Source organism: Apis mellifera, linkage group LG3 (assembly GCF_003254395.2).
Source record: "Apis mellifera strain DH4 linkage group LG3, Amel_HAv3.1, whole genome shotgun sequence".
Classification (NCBI taxonomy): domain Eukaryota; kingdom Metazoa; phylum Arthropoda; class Insecta; order Hymenoptera; family Apidae; genus Apis; species Apis mellifera.
Window position 1 is genome coordinate 2015648 of NC_037640.1, and position 13585 is coordinate 2029232.

Here is a 13585-nt window from a genome sequence, read left to right on the forward strand (position 1 = left end):
ACGATTAATCCTTGAATCCTTTAAAATTTGAAAAAAAGAATTTGCAAAAACTTTTTCTAAGAGATAGATGTACATGATTTAATAACTTAATTGCTTTTCTTTAGCATTTTTAAAAATTGTACATTTCTTATACAAATTTTATCAAAATCAGCTTGCATGGGATAAATATAATATTCCTTTGATGAAATTTAATTTCTTTATTTATATTTCTAAAATTCAATCTCAAATATTTTCAAGTATGGATCATTTTATGTACACTCATATATTTTTCATTCTACATTGGTAATCTTCAAGGAGGCGAAAGGAGGAAAGGTAAATCCTCCCCTGATGTTATAAAAGTAAAATTGATTTATCCATGAAGTACGTTTCATCCATTTAATCGAGAGATTTTTAAAAAATAGAGAAAAGGAAGGAAGGCACAAATTTTCATCCATGTATCCTTTATCCAGATTAAATAAAAACTATTTGTTCGGGCAATCTTTTGCCTAATCTATCGCCTGGTTATATTCTTTCAAGGTGAGATGAAAATTTTAAAAGTTTTTCCCCATAAAATTCGGAGAGGAACTCTGATAAAAATTGAAATATGAAAGATGTACTACTCGATTCAAATTCAATTATGCTACAAAGTTCAGTTTGCCGAGTCGATAAAAGAAAAAGAAAAATGTGAAAATCAATAATTATCTTTCGTTGTTAGTAAGGAAAAACGAGACAAAATTTGCGCAAAAAGTTTAGGACAGAAAATGATGGTAGGTTGGAAGAGACAGGGAAGCGTTTTTGAAAACTTTGAAAATTAAAATTATTTGTCGATAAATATAGATAAATCAAAAGCTTTCGATACAATAATGCTCGTTGAAGCAAAATATTTTTAAGTAACATCATAACTTTTAAAATAATATCCACGAATTATCCTTTACAAACACGATAACTGTTTCGAAAAATTTTGAAAAGTTAAAAGTATCTTATAAAACAATTTATCTATAGAAATTTTTACCATGAATATAACATAAATCCGCGTAAAATGTATCTTTTTAATTTTTAATTTTAATTTATTAATTTAATAAAATTATTTAATTTATTTCTTTTTAAATTTCCATTGAAGGGTTAGATTGGCAAAAAATTATCAAAAAGTGTTTTTTCTTCAGCTAATCTGAATAAAAGAACTCCAACTTTAAAAAAAATCCTCCTCCTTCAAAGAAACGTCGTGGCAACACCTCGTACCATTAACTCTATAACTAAAAATCTAAATCTCGAAAAACTTTAGAAATTGTATTTTTCTCCTCTCTCGATCTCCCCTTTGTGCGAGGATAATTTGAGACTGAAGTGAAAATACGCCATTGAATACGAGGTTGAAGCGAAACGAAACGAGAGAAAACGAAACAAAGCACGGGGGGATGAGATTCTTGAGAGACAGCGATAGGAGGATGCATCCGGGTGCAAAGAGAGTGGAAAGGAAGAAGAAAGGAGGGGAAAAAAAGGAATCTTACTTTTCGTGGATTTAAGCGGTTTCGCGACTCGCCACGTTGCTTCAACGTGAATCTAACCAGCTGCACTTTTCCCAACACCAGCCGAGTCGACTTGGATTTTTCTTTTGCAGTCCCGTAGACTGCTTTTACGCACGAGTCGGGCTACAAAATTCGCAACGGTAGACAGTTGCGAGAAGGATTCCCCTCTTTTGTCTCCTCCTCGTGGCGCAACGACGTTGAATTTCCGACAGGAAGCAGCCTTATGCTTCGTTACAGGCATACCGCCACGCGACGAATTTTCCCCGGCGAAATAATTTTAGATAAAAACGTTCGACGATGCGGGAAACGCATTGCTTTTCCACAGGGTGTTCCATAATATGTGGAAAATATAGCTGGAAGCTGTTTGCTCAATGTGAAAAAACTTTTGTGTAAACGTTTTTGTTCGATGCAGGCTTTTACTACCTTTAGTTATAGCTTATTTTGACTTATAACAATATATTATACTTAATATCCCTCTTCGTAGGTATAATGTTATTGTTAAGATATAATTTGAAATAATTAATGATGTCATCGATATCTCGCAATTAAAATTTTTTTTTATTATAATTTAATGCATTAACGAATCGATAATTATTAATGCGGTATCCATTTCCGAAAATATTAACCATTTAAAAATTTTATATAATATAATATATTAATAATATTATATAATATCATTGATTTTACAATTTTAAAAATTAATTTCAATTGGGTTCGATCTTTTTTACCGAAAAAACTTTCGATAAATTAAAACGAATTTTTATTTTGATATACCGAAATCACAGTTGCCATATTTCATGAAACATCCTATATACTGTATCTCTTTTGTACGGTTTATTTAATTTTCTTCCGCAATCGAGCTTAGCAACCGGAAAATCATCGGTGTCTCGTGAAATTTTCCGGATTCCCCTAGGGAATTTGTTTCTTTCATTCGGCCAGCAGAGGGAAGCATTCTTACCTACCTGGATGGATACTCGTGTGTGTTCGGACGGACTCGTGTATGTTCGGTTGACCGGCCCTTACGAATCTCTCGGGGAATCTCAAAGATCGTTTTGCTGACTGCGGTCTTCGCTGCTTTTTTTCATGGCGAACCGCTCGTAAACCCGACCGATGCTTTTTCTTTTTTTCTTTTCTCTCTCTCGGATCCGCAATTTCTCCTACTCGACTTTCAAACACGAATCATTCCATTGGACGAGCGTGGCATCGAACATTTCCTCCTCGACTCTTTGATCCCTCGGACCCGGTCTCTTCGTTACATGTATGGCATCCTTTATACGCTTGATCCGTGTTCGTGGCCGACGTTCGTGCGGCGCACACGAGAATCGAAAGGAAAACGTTTTCGTGGATTTCGAACAACGTCGCTTATTTACTCGAACAAACTAGCTCGTAATCTCGAAAACAAGAGAGATATTTGAGGAATTTCGGAAAAGATGGACTATTTTTTTTTTTTTTTTAAGATCGAATTATGTCTACATCTAATAAAGAAAATAATTTGTAATTAACAGTAGAATCATCAAACAAGTTGAATAGATTTATAGATTTTTCTATTGATAAATTTAATTACAATAAATATGCTGATATTTTTTTTATAGATGTAATGTTAATGTTTATAATAAAATATATTATATATTGAAAATAAAAATTTTGTAATTACTAATAATAAAAGAAAATTTGCAATTGATCTTTCAGATTAGTTATACTTTTAAAATTCACTTTATATCTTAATTTTTTATCTGAACTATTATTTTTAAACATTTTCTTTCAATCTTGCCATTTTTGTTATATTATTAATTATAACATCTTTTAATAAATTAATATAATAAATTAGACTACATTGTTTTACTCAAAGACGTGATTTCAACATTCTGAAATAAGTGTTGTGTAATTTGATATAGTCTTCTTGCAAGAAGACATTCATTTGAACAATGCTGTACACAATGATTCAGGCTCAATGTAGAAGTGGAAACAATTGTTTTAATAAAAAAAAACATCAGATAATTGAGTTTGTATTTAGAATTTATATATTTTCTTAATGATAAGTTGACTAATGATTAATTAATAAAAAAAAGTAATATTTATTTTAATAATATATTTAATTTAATATCTGTAACTGCAAAAGAAAGTTGTGATTTATTGAATTTGAAGTTTTATCACTAACTCAATAAAATATTTGTATACTTATCCTTACACTTATCTTTATTATTATATTTTTATTATTTTATTGTAGAAAAAGTGTAAGCAAAATCACAATAAATTGTTATTTTAAATTTAATTTTTCCTTTGATTTTTTAAAATATATTTTTTAATGATTCAAAGTCTTCTTGTCACTCAATTTTAAATGAATTTTCATATAAAATTTAATTTATTTTTAACCAATACAACGCTTCGCTGTAGAATCTCTGTCTGTGGTGTTAGCAGTGAATTTTTAAATGAAATCTGTTGATTTATTTTTTTTTTCAACGTGATTCCAGCCAGTACAAACGAAGTACAGAAACACTGTATTTCATTTCTGATACTAGCAAAGTGTACACAAAGAAGAGAAAAAATCGTGGAATGTGGAAAATTTCTTCAACTGAAATTGGTATAAGAACTTAATTAAATGAACATCTTTGTAAATGAATTTGTAAATGAAAACTTGAACGCACAAATTTTGTTATTTTAAAATTGTGTTATTAAATTATAAAATTGTATTAAGCTTTCCTTAGAATACAACCTTAGAATTGTATGATTTAAAAATACTTAAAAAAAATACAATTGTTAAATAAAGTGATAGCAAGTTATATACTATCTATCATCAATTAGTGAAGAATAAAAAAAATTCTGGAACATTTGTTATCGATATTCGATATGAGAATAGATATATATAAACTTAGCAATCTGGCTTAATCTCAGATGAGTGAAAGAAAATTTTCATTGCGTAAAAATAGTACTGATGAGATTCTTTCGATTAAAAATAATTTTAACATAAATTGATTAAATAGATTAATGATTTTGAAGTTAAAATTTCGATAAATTAATTAAAAATTGCAATTGCTTTAATTACAAATTCCAACATCTTCGAAATTCCAAATAACTGTGAAAATAAAGATTTCATCCCTCTAACCATAAAATTGAAAAACTATTCAATGTTATAATCGGATCCACTCACGATATAACCGAAGAATTAAGTAGTGGAAGCTCGAAAGTGTAATCAAGCGAGCGATGTACGGGAAGATTAAAAGACGGATAGTTTTTACGAGGGAGGAAAGTTTGAAGGGACGTGAACGCGACTCGAGGTGGTGAAAATCGGGTTTCTTCTAAACTGGTCGATGGGAGGGAAAAGTTGGCGCGCGCTTTGAGCAACGTTAACTTCGGTATCGGAAGGGAAGAAGCCCTGTGATGCCCGTATGCGGCCTAACGAACCGTTCCAACGCTTATCGCCGTCAAACCAACTTTCTCAAACGAGCTGAACGAAATAGAAGAATAAAACGCCGGGGACCCAGGTAAATCGAGCCCCGTGTGTCGAAAAGAGGAAGAAGAAGTTTTCAAGTTTTTGCCCGCCGAGTCGAAGAGTCATCGCCGTCGAAATATTTCGACGAATGTTTCGAATTTATGTCCGCGAAATAGAACTATGATCTTCTTCAACTTTGGGGAGAAGTCGGAGCGAGGGATATAAAAGTTGAAAAATTTTTTCTAGTACGTCGATTTTATTCGTGAAACGGGGAAGAGACACGGATTAATGCGATTTATAAATAATATTTTCAGTAGAGGAAAACTGTAAGAAACGGTTTTAAGTTTAATTCTTCGGGTTAATTGGATTTAAGGAGGAATTTGTGCAGTTTCGTTTAAATTTAAAAGTTAATTTTGAAATGTTAATGGAAACATTTGAAAGTCAAATAACGAAAAGTTGAAACAGTATTTTCAAGCGAGGAATTAAAATTTTAACGTAAATTTTGATTCTTCCAATTTTTCCAAATCCAAATTTATACTCGATCATCTTTTCAATTATCAAAGAATTAAATTTGGATGTTATTTTACTTTTCTCTAGTGTCTTGAAAAACATCTTTGTATGATAAATATATTATATTAAATAATAAAGACAGTTATTAAGAAAAAAGAAATTAGAGAGAAAGAGAAAATATTTTAAAAAGAAAATCGTGTTGCAGTTTTTTCGAGAAGGATTAAATAAAGAGAGAAATTCGTTTTTCTTCTGCCAATCGATCGAGTTTACGATCCTTCTCTTCTTCTCACAAGCGGTTGCTTGTTCGTCGAGCGAATCATTCGGAAGAGGAAGGTTATACGTTTAATTACTACCGTTTCTACGTGTAGTTCTCCGCGAAAATTGATTTATCTCCCCTCTCGTCGATGTATTCTGGATTTTACTCAGTCAATTCTCCGAACAATGAGTTGTAATAGTCATTTAAGACCGAGGGAATCGAATTTTAGTTCCCTTCGTGTAAAATTCTCAATTCCTACAGTGGTGTCAGAACTCGATCGAATTTCGCCGTTGGCATTGATATTTTTTCCAGATATTTCCAAGATTGAAACTTGAAGGAAACTGAATTTTGATCGTCGATCGATTCAATAATAATAAAATATAATAAAAACGTGTGCCATTTTTATTCGAACAGGATATTTGTGTCGTTATTATTTACTTTTTTTATATGATAAATTATAGTAATAGTTATTTCTTGTAAGTAAACTATTAGATGATTCATTATTTAAGTTTTAGAAATCAAAATGAAAAATGTTATCGATAAATAATTATCTTTGTAAATCTTAATAATTACGTAGAAGACGTTGTAATGTTCAATAAATAGTTAATAATAAATATTTAATTAAAATCAATGATAAATCTTTTTCTTGATATAGATTTGGAAAAATGTTTAATTTTTAATGCTGAAACGAATGACATTAAAATTATTAAAAATTACTATATATAATATAATTTGTTATTATTATAAAATAGAATTTGATCGTTTACTGTAATAATTACTATTTTTATCTTTATTTAACAATTTTTTATATTAAATCAAATTTAATAATTGAAATTAATATATTTTTAATTAGATTAATGAAAATTTAAATCAAATAAAATAATATTTCGCGCGATTTTTTGATTTGTAGAATTAGTTATGATTTCAGCCAATCAGGAAACTGTTAGGCGATCTGTGGCGCGAGACGTCATTCTCCCGTGGAAGATCATCGCGAAAGGACGTGTAATCAGTTTCAGTGATTTAGTGAACAATTTTATTCTATAAACTGTTACCGAATTTATAAATTGCTATCAATTTCGTTTATTTAATAATCTATTTATTATTATAGTATCGAAATCAATTAGTTTTGAATTTTTTTTTTGTGTTTTTTTCAATCAATCATATATTTGATTATTGAGGTTATCGATAGTTCGTCTTTTATTAAATCGAGATTCGAATTCACTTATTATTTCATCTTAATATAGTTTTTTTATACGGTTTTTTTATTTATTTTACGGTTTTGATAACTTCGAAGAAAAAATAATTTATATCATGCATGCATCACAACGTTTGATGACTTTTCTACAAGACAAGGTAATATTTTATTCTTTTTTTAACAAAAATAAATTTATTTAGATAATAGATTTTATAATTTTTAAATCTATATTGTAAATGAACGTACAAAATCAATTTTATTTTGTCAAATTAAATCATCGTAATTATATTGTATCGTACGAATAATACGTATTACGCATTACGTTTCTAAATGTCGTTTCTATCTGTAATGTTTATTTCTTTCTTTCCTTTTCGTTCAATGTTATATTGAAGAGTAATAACATTTATCTAAAGCTTTTCCACGAAATTTAGAGTTTGTTTTCGTATTATATTGCTCGACATGTTTCGACGTGTTGACGAACATTTCCCCTCCCTAATTCGAGAATCGAAATTGCGATGTGATGCGTCATTTTGCTATCGATATTCATAGTGGTTAGTTCCATTTTGTGAGACGATTTGTTTGCTGCGTAGTACGTAAATATATATTTCTTTTTATAGTTATATGTTATTTATCATATATTATTTATTAATTATTATATTATTATTCAATTAATACGTCTTTATTATTATAATTGACGATTCTTCGAGAGTTAAATTATTTTTATTCATTTTTATTCATTTATTTGATAATTATTATTCCAAATAGTTCATATTTTAATTTTTTAAGATAGAATTTGTGCTCGATCATTGTTTTATTTTAATATAATTAATTAATTTTATATATTTTATGCGTTTATTTAAAAATTTTTATTTTTTTTTTTTTTTAGAACAGAATACCTGATGCAACTTTATTGATGCAACTTCAAAAGTGAAAAAGTTTCAACATGGACATATTTTTTTAAGGAGAAATTTGATGTAAGTATTTATTCTGTTTTTATTTGATCATTTTTATGATATATTTTATTATTTCAAAAATAAATATTTATTACAAATTAATACTTTTATTTAAATAAATAAAAGTAAAATCTTTTGAAAATATATATCTTATTTTCTTGTACATAAAATTCTTTAAAATTCATAAAACATTGATAACTTGTTATACTAAGCAAGGATTAAAATAAGTATTTAGCTAATATATAGGTAGGAATAATAAAAATTGTAGATTTAGATAATAGATTTAACTACTTTAAATTAACATATCTTTTATCTAATCTTGGATAAAGGATATTAAGTTTATATTTAGAATATTGTTAGGATATTTTTAAATTTAAAGGATTCTAAGTTCAAGGATTCATGCGATTTTTCTAGAAAAAGTTTTAGAATTGTTTTGTTATAGAATTTAAGTAAATAGTTTATAGAATTACTATTATAAAAATAGTAGGAGTATTTAAATAAAAGAGTAAAGTAAAGCAGAATATATTTATAATGCATGCATAATGAACATTAATAATGTAGTAATAATCAATAATGGTAGCATATGGTGGTGGTCAACAGAATAAATATAACTTTTTGTATGTAATATATTTAGTTTTCTTTATTTTAAATTTTATATTTATTAATATTTTATATTTTCATGACAATGAATGTATAAAATATTGATACGTAGGCTGAATACATCTATAAGTAGCTGTAGAATAATTTCTTCTGAAAAAATAAGAAAAAGAAATAGAATAAAATCTTTTATTAGAAATGTTTTACTTTTTTGAATGAATTGAATTTAAAAATTTTTCGATTACAAGTAAAATTAGCTAATTTCCAACTATATGTTCATTTTTGAGGTTATGTTAGTTTTTTTTGTTTGTATCATATATAATTTATTTCATATACAACTTATTTCGATCGAAAAACTGTTTTATATTTTAATTTCGTATTCGATGGATCCAAAAGAGAAGATTTAGATTTAATTTCAAATCAAAATTCACGAAAAAATAGCTTTTTCATTCGTTATATATTTTAAAGCATTTATAAAAACGGGAGATAATTCATTGCAATTTTGTTAATATGTCGTATTGTAAAAAAAGAAATAAGAAATACAAAGAAATGTTTATTCCAACAAAAATTTCGAAAGTTTTACACGTTAAAAAATTCACTAAACGTTCAAATACCTTACTTATCCTGAAAGTCTAATTCGGATCAACGAAATTGTTTAAAGTTTAAGATTTAAAGTGACGTAGGCGAACGTTTCCGAGTTTCATTTTTTTGAAACTCACGTACACGGTAAATTTTGCTCGAATCGAAATGATTTATCGTGGAGATCGTGTTGAAAGATCCGATCCGCGCGGCTCGTTGTGTGAAACAAAATGAAGGAGAAAAAAAAAAAAAAAAGGGTATACGTGAACCAGAGACGAAAAAAAAGAGAGGGGAGGGGGAAGGGAACGAGGATTCGCAATGAAAATTTTCAACGGCAAAATTCTACCGCCGATTTGAATCGAAAAACAAGCGTGACGTGCACCCTTTGTTCACGACTGTTGTCCAAAACAAAACGGTAGGAAAGTCTCCACGATTTATCGCTTCGATGCGTGTATTTTATTCCCGCGCGAGGCATAAAAATATAGGAAAATTGTGTTTCACTGGATTGCGTGTTTAAAATATACGCGGTTTCACATATACAGTCGGTCGCAAAAGCCTTCTTATGCGAGTCGAATTAACAAATTACGTTGTCAAAATCAATTATTTGAAATTCTGTTTTTTGGCATAATTTATTACGAAGAATAATGAATTATATAGAGTGTTAATATATTTATCAATCATTTCGATTATAGAAAATAAAAATACAAAAAATAGGTTTACAAAAGTTTATTCATTAAATTATAAGAATCAGATAAAGCGAGATGACTTTTATCTCGTTTCATCTAATGATTTTGAAAATTGATTTAACACATCATTATACATAATTTAATAAGTAAGCTTGAATCAAAATATTTTAATATATCTATTCTATATAATATATTTATATAGCAGATAGGTTATATACAAGATATTCTGAGAAAAATTTATATTTATAAGTCAATATTTAAAATAGAAACATCTTTCTTTACATGTTCTGTAGAATTATCTTTTAGAATTATTTTTATTTTAAATTATTTAGTTATTATTATTACATATATAACTATGATGATTAGATAGGATAAATTAGATTAGTAACTTAAAACAATAAAATTATAGTTTCTGTTATTTGGATTTATAATTTTCAATCTTTATATGATAATTAAATATATAAAATTCAATGCCTAATTTTTCTTGGAATCATATTGTATAAACTTTTATTAAAAAATCTTTGAGTTAGATGGATTTTTTTGATAATAAATAAATATTTTTCTCACCGACTGTATCTATATACAGCATATAGATGTAGAGTTTGAAGTAATATTGAACACGCATTGTAGAATTTTAAATAAAAATATTATTTTTTTCATGTTTGTACATAAAACATAAAAAAACCAAAATATGGAATACGTGCAATGTTCTGTTTTTCTATTTTTCCAAAAACCACAAAAAAAATCGTGTTAGCAATTATTATGGCTGGTACAAATTTCTATTTGTGAAGTAAATTACAACTGATTTCTAAAAGGAAAGAATAATATTTCAAATTAAAATTCTATGCATTTGTGCATTTTGTGTTTGTGCATGTATTTCTTTCATTTTCGATTATTCGATAATATATATTTATTTCATCGCAATAGTAATTCAATGATCATATTATTCATCGCGCTATACAGATATTAATTTTACCAACGATTTAATGATTATTGCATTGATTATTGTTACGTTATGATAAATTCAAAAATTATTGAACTTGCATTATTTTTGTCAAATTATTTATCATTCGAATAATAAAGCATTTCTATGTTCCGTTATTTTATTCATCGTCGAAAAAACCTCATTTTCTTCGAATTTAGAAACGCGAATTTGATGATAATAAAAATAAATCCTTTTGTATCGAAATTTTTTCACGTATCAATGTCTGTCGTTTATAAAACATTTCAAGGAAGAATAAATAATTAAACGAGAAGAATAATTAGCTTATTTTGTACGTTTCATTATTTAAATTAAAATTTTTATTCTACACTATTTTTACAATCGTTCGTTTAGTGAAATGTAAATCGGCAAAAATAAAAATTGCTTCAAAGGAATTTAAAAATTAAATTTTGTCCCGAATATAAACTCACTCAAAATTGTTTACAGAGGATCGAAATGAAAATATTTTACGAAGAAAAATTCGTGTAAAATTTTTTTTTACATTGATTGTTGTTTATCTTTCCGTAATAAATAAATTTATATAACGTTTGGAGAATTGGCGAAATTTTGTTTGATTATGTATTATAGAGAGATATATTATTATTATAAAATTAACAAAGTTGTAAATTATATTCAAACGTGTAAAGAATGGAACAAATAATGTTTTGTTATAAAAGATGCGGTTGGTTCGTTGGTAGAAACATCACATAATGAGTTTCACATCGTAATAATTGTTTTTCCGCGAATAATATTGCCCTGTACAATAATAATGAATTTCATAATCGAGAATTAATATTAATCATCCCCAAATCTGAAAATCGTACGGGCAAATTGCCAAATATTACATGTACCCACGTTATAATTATATTATTACGAAATCAAAAATCGAGGGATCGGTGATAATTAACACGTTCTTTCAAATTTATTTTCAAATTAAATTTCTATCATCGATATAAATAAAACGTATTATTCATTTTATATAACATGTTGTTCGTGTTATATTAAATGAAAATTTAATATTATCGTAAAAATTCGAAAATATACAAGATATTTTCTTACAATTACGTATCAATATTTCAACAATTTATTTCAAATTTTAAATAATATGTATAATTGATGCATACAAATATCTTTTCCTTTTTTTTTTTTAAATATTTTAATAACATATTTTATCATAATACACACCCTTTGTACGCTGCAAATTGCAAGGTAAATACATTTTAGTCAATTCCAAGTCGATGCCAATTTACGGTATAATCAATTTTAATCGAGGCGATCGGACAATTTTCATTTCAATTTCCATCTTCAAATTTTGCTCGCGATGGTGGACAATGCGAATCCGTGTAACAAAGGATAATTTTATCATGGAGAATAAATCGTGCTTACATTTTCACGTTCGATGTTTAAACGGATTACGGGCGAAACAAATAAATTACTCCCCCTTTGAATCAACGGGGATGGAAAATGGAATCAAAATATTCAAAAGGATATTTAATCTTCCAATATATATATATATATATCTTTCATAGGATATCGTGTGAAGGAAAGGGTTAATGATAATCACAGTCCAATATGTAGAAAACGAAGAACTTCTTTTTATTATATACGTTCGTTGTGTCGCAAGACTTCGTGATGTGTGACGTCTCCATTTTACAAATCACACGAGTCATCCATTCGATCTTTCATCTCGTACATGCGTATGTATATATATATATATATATATCTCTTTCTCTCTCTCTTCTCATTCTCGCATAAATAAACTCACGCACGCGATATTTCTCTCTCTCTCTCTTTATCATTATTCGATGCGCTCTCTGTACAATCGGCTCGAAAGGGGGAATAAACGGATTTTTATTCGAATATCTTTCTCGTTGAAAATCTTTATGAAAGTTCCCGTCGATTTGGAATCGGTCGTGAAACAGCTCGCGGGAAAGAAGATCGAAAGGATTTTCGTTTCACCGGTATTAAATTTACAAAAGATGACCCCGAGTCGTCGTGTTTCTCGTATTTTCGTGGCAGTGATCGCGATCGATTGGAACGAGAGCTGAGCGTCGAACGAAAATCTCTCGCTTTTTTTTACATTTATCTATCTAAGTTGAGAGGGGAATTGAGTCGATCTTCTCGATCAATTAATCTAGTTTCCCGAATTTTTCAAATACAATACGATATTTTTACACACATGGACGTACAATTGATGCAACGCTTAGGGTCCAACGGAGTCAGTTTCAGATGTAATTCGATTCGATTCTTCTTCGTTGAAACTCGATGTAACGAAATTGTTGTAAAGAAATATACATAATTTTTACGATGAAATTTCCGATAATGTAATTTTTTTAAAATTTTCTAAATTTCATAGATTTTTACGAATTTTAAACATTTAATTCATTTCACTTATTAGAGTAATCGTAAGCTCAGTATCAAAATATTTTATTATTCTTGAAAAATTTAAATACATTAAAGAAATAATTTGTTATTGGAAATAACTTTAAATATCGTTTTTATCGAAGGATCAACGATTTCGTTTCATACAAAATACATAATACATCGTAGTTTCTTTTTCCTTTTGTCACGAAATATTTTCGATCTCTCTCTCTCTCGAAGCGATTTTTCCATTTCCGTCGACACTTTCTTCTTTTTTTTCCTTTTTTTTTATTTCTACCGGTTTTAAGTGCGATATGTATCAACGGATAGTTAACTTATAATAGTTGTCTTAATAACTTATTTATAATATATATATATATATATATATATATATATCTATATTTATAATACTTTTTCGTTCAAATTTTATCGAGCTACGTGTATGTGTACACACCCGTTATACGGACGTGTATACACGATAATATGTATATGTATATTTATATATACATGTATATTTATATGTATATATAAATA

At 27.8% G+C, this 13585-nt stretch overlaps 1 long non-coding RNA gene across 5 annotated transcripts in view; it reads left to right on the forward strand.

Moving 5' to 3' along the window:
- Positions 1-6915: 6915 nt before the first annotated feature.
- Positions 6916-13585, forward strand: part of LOC100577971 — a 64439-nt gene continuing 57769 nt past the window's right edge. For 3 of the 5 annotated variants that reach the window (XR_003304223.1, XR_003304227.1, XR_003304226.1), the window contains exons 1-2: positions 7416-7482; positions 7780-7867. This is a non-coding gene — a long non-coding RNA (uncharacterized LOC100577971). Of the gene's footprint in view, positions 7052-7415; positions 7483-7779; positions 7868-13585 lie in introns of those variants that run through there. The other 2 variants (XR_003304224.1, XR_003304225.1) reach the window with 2 other exon arrangements.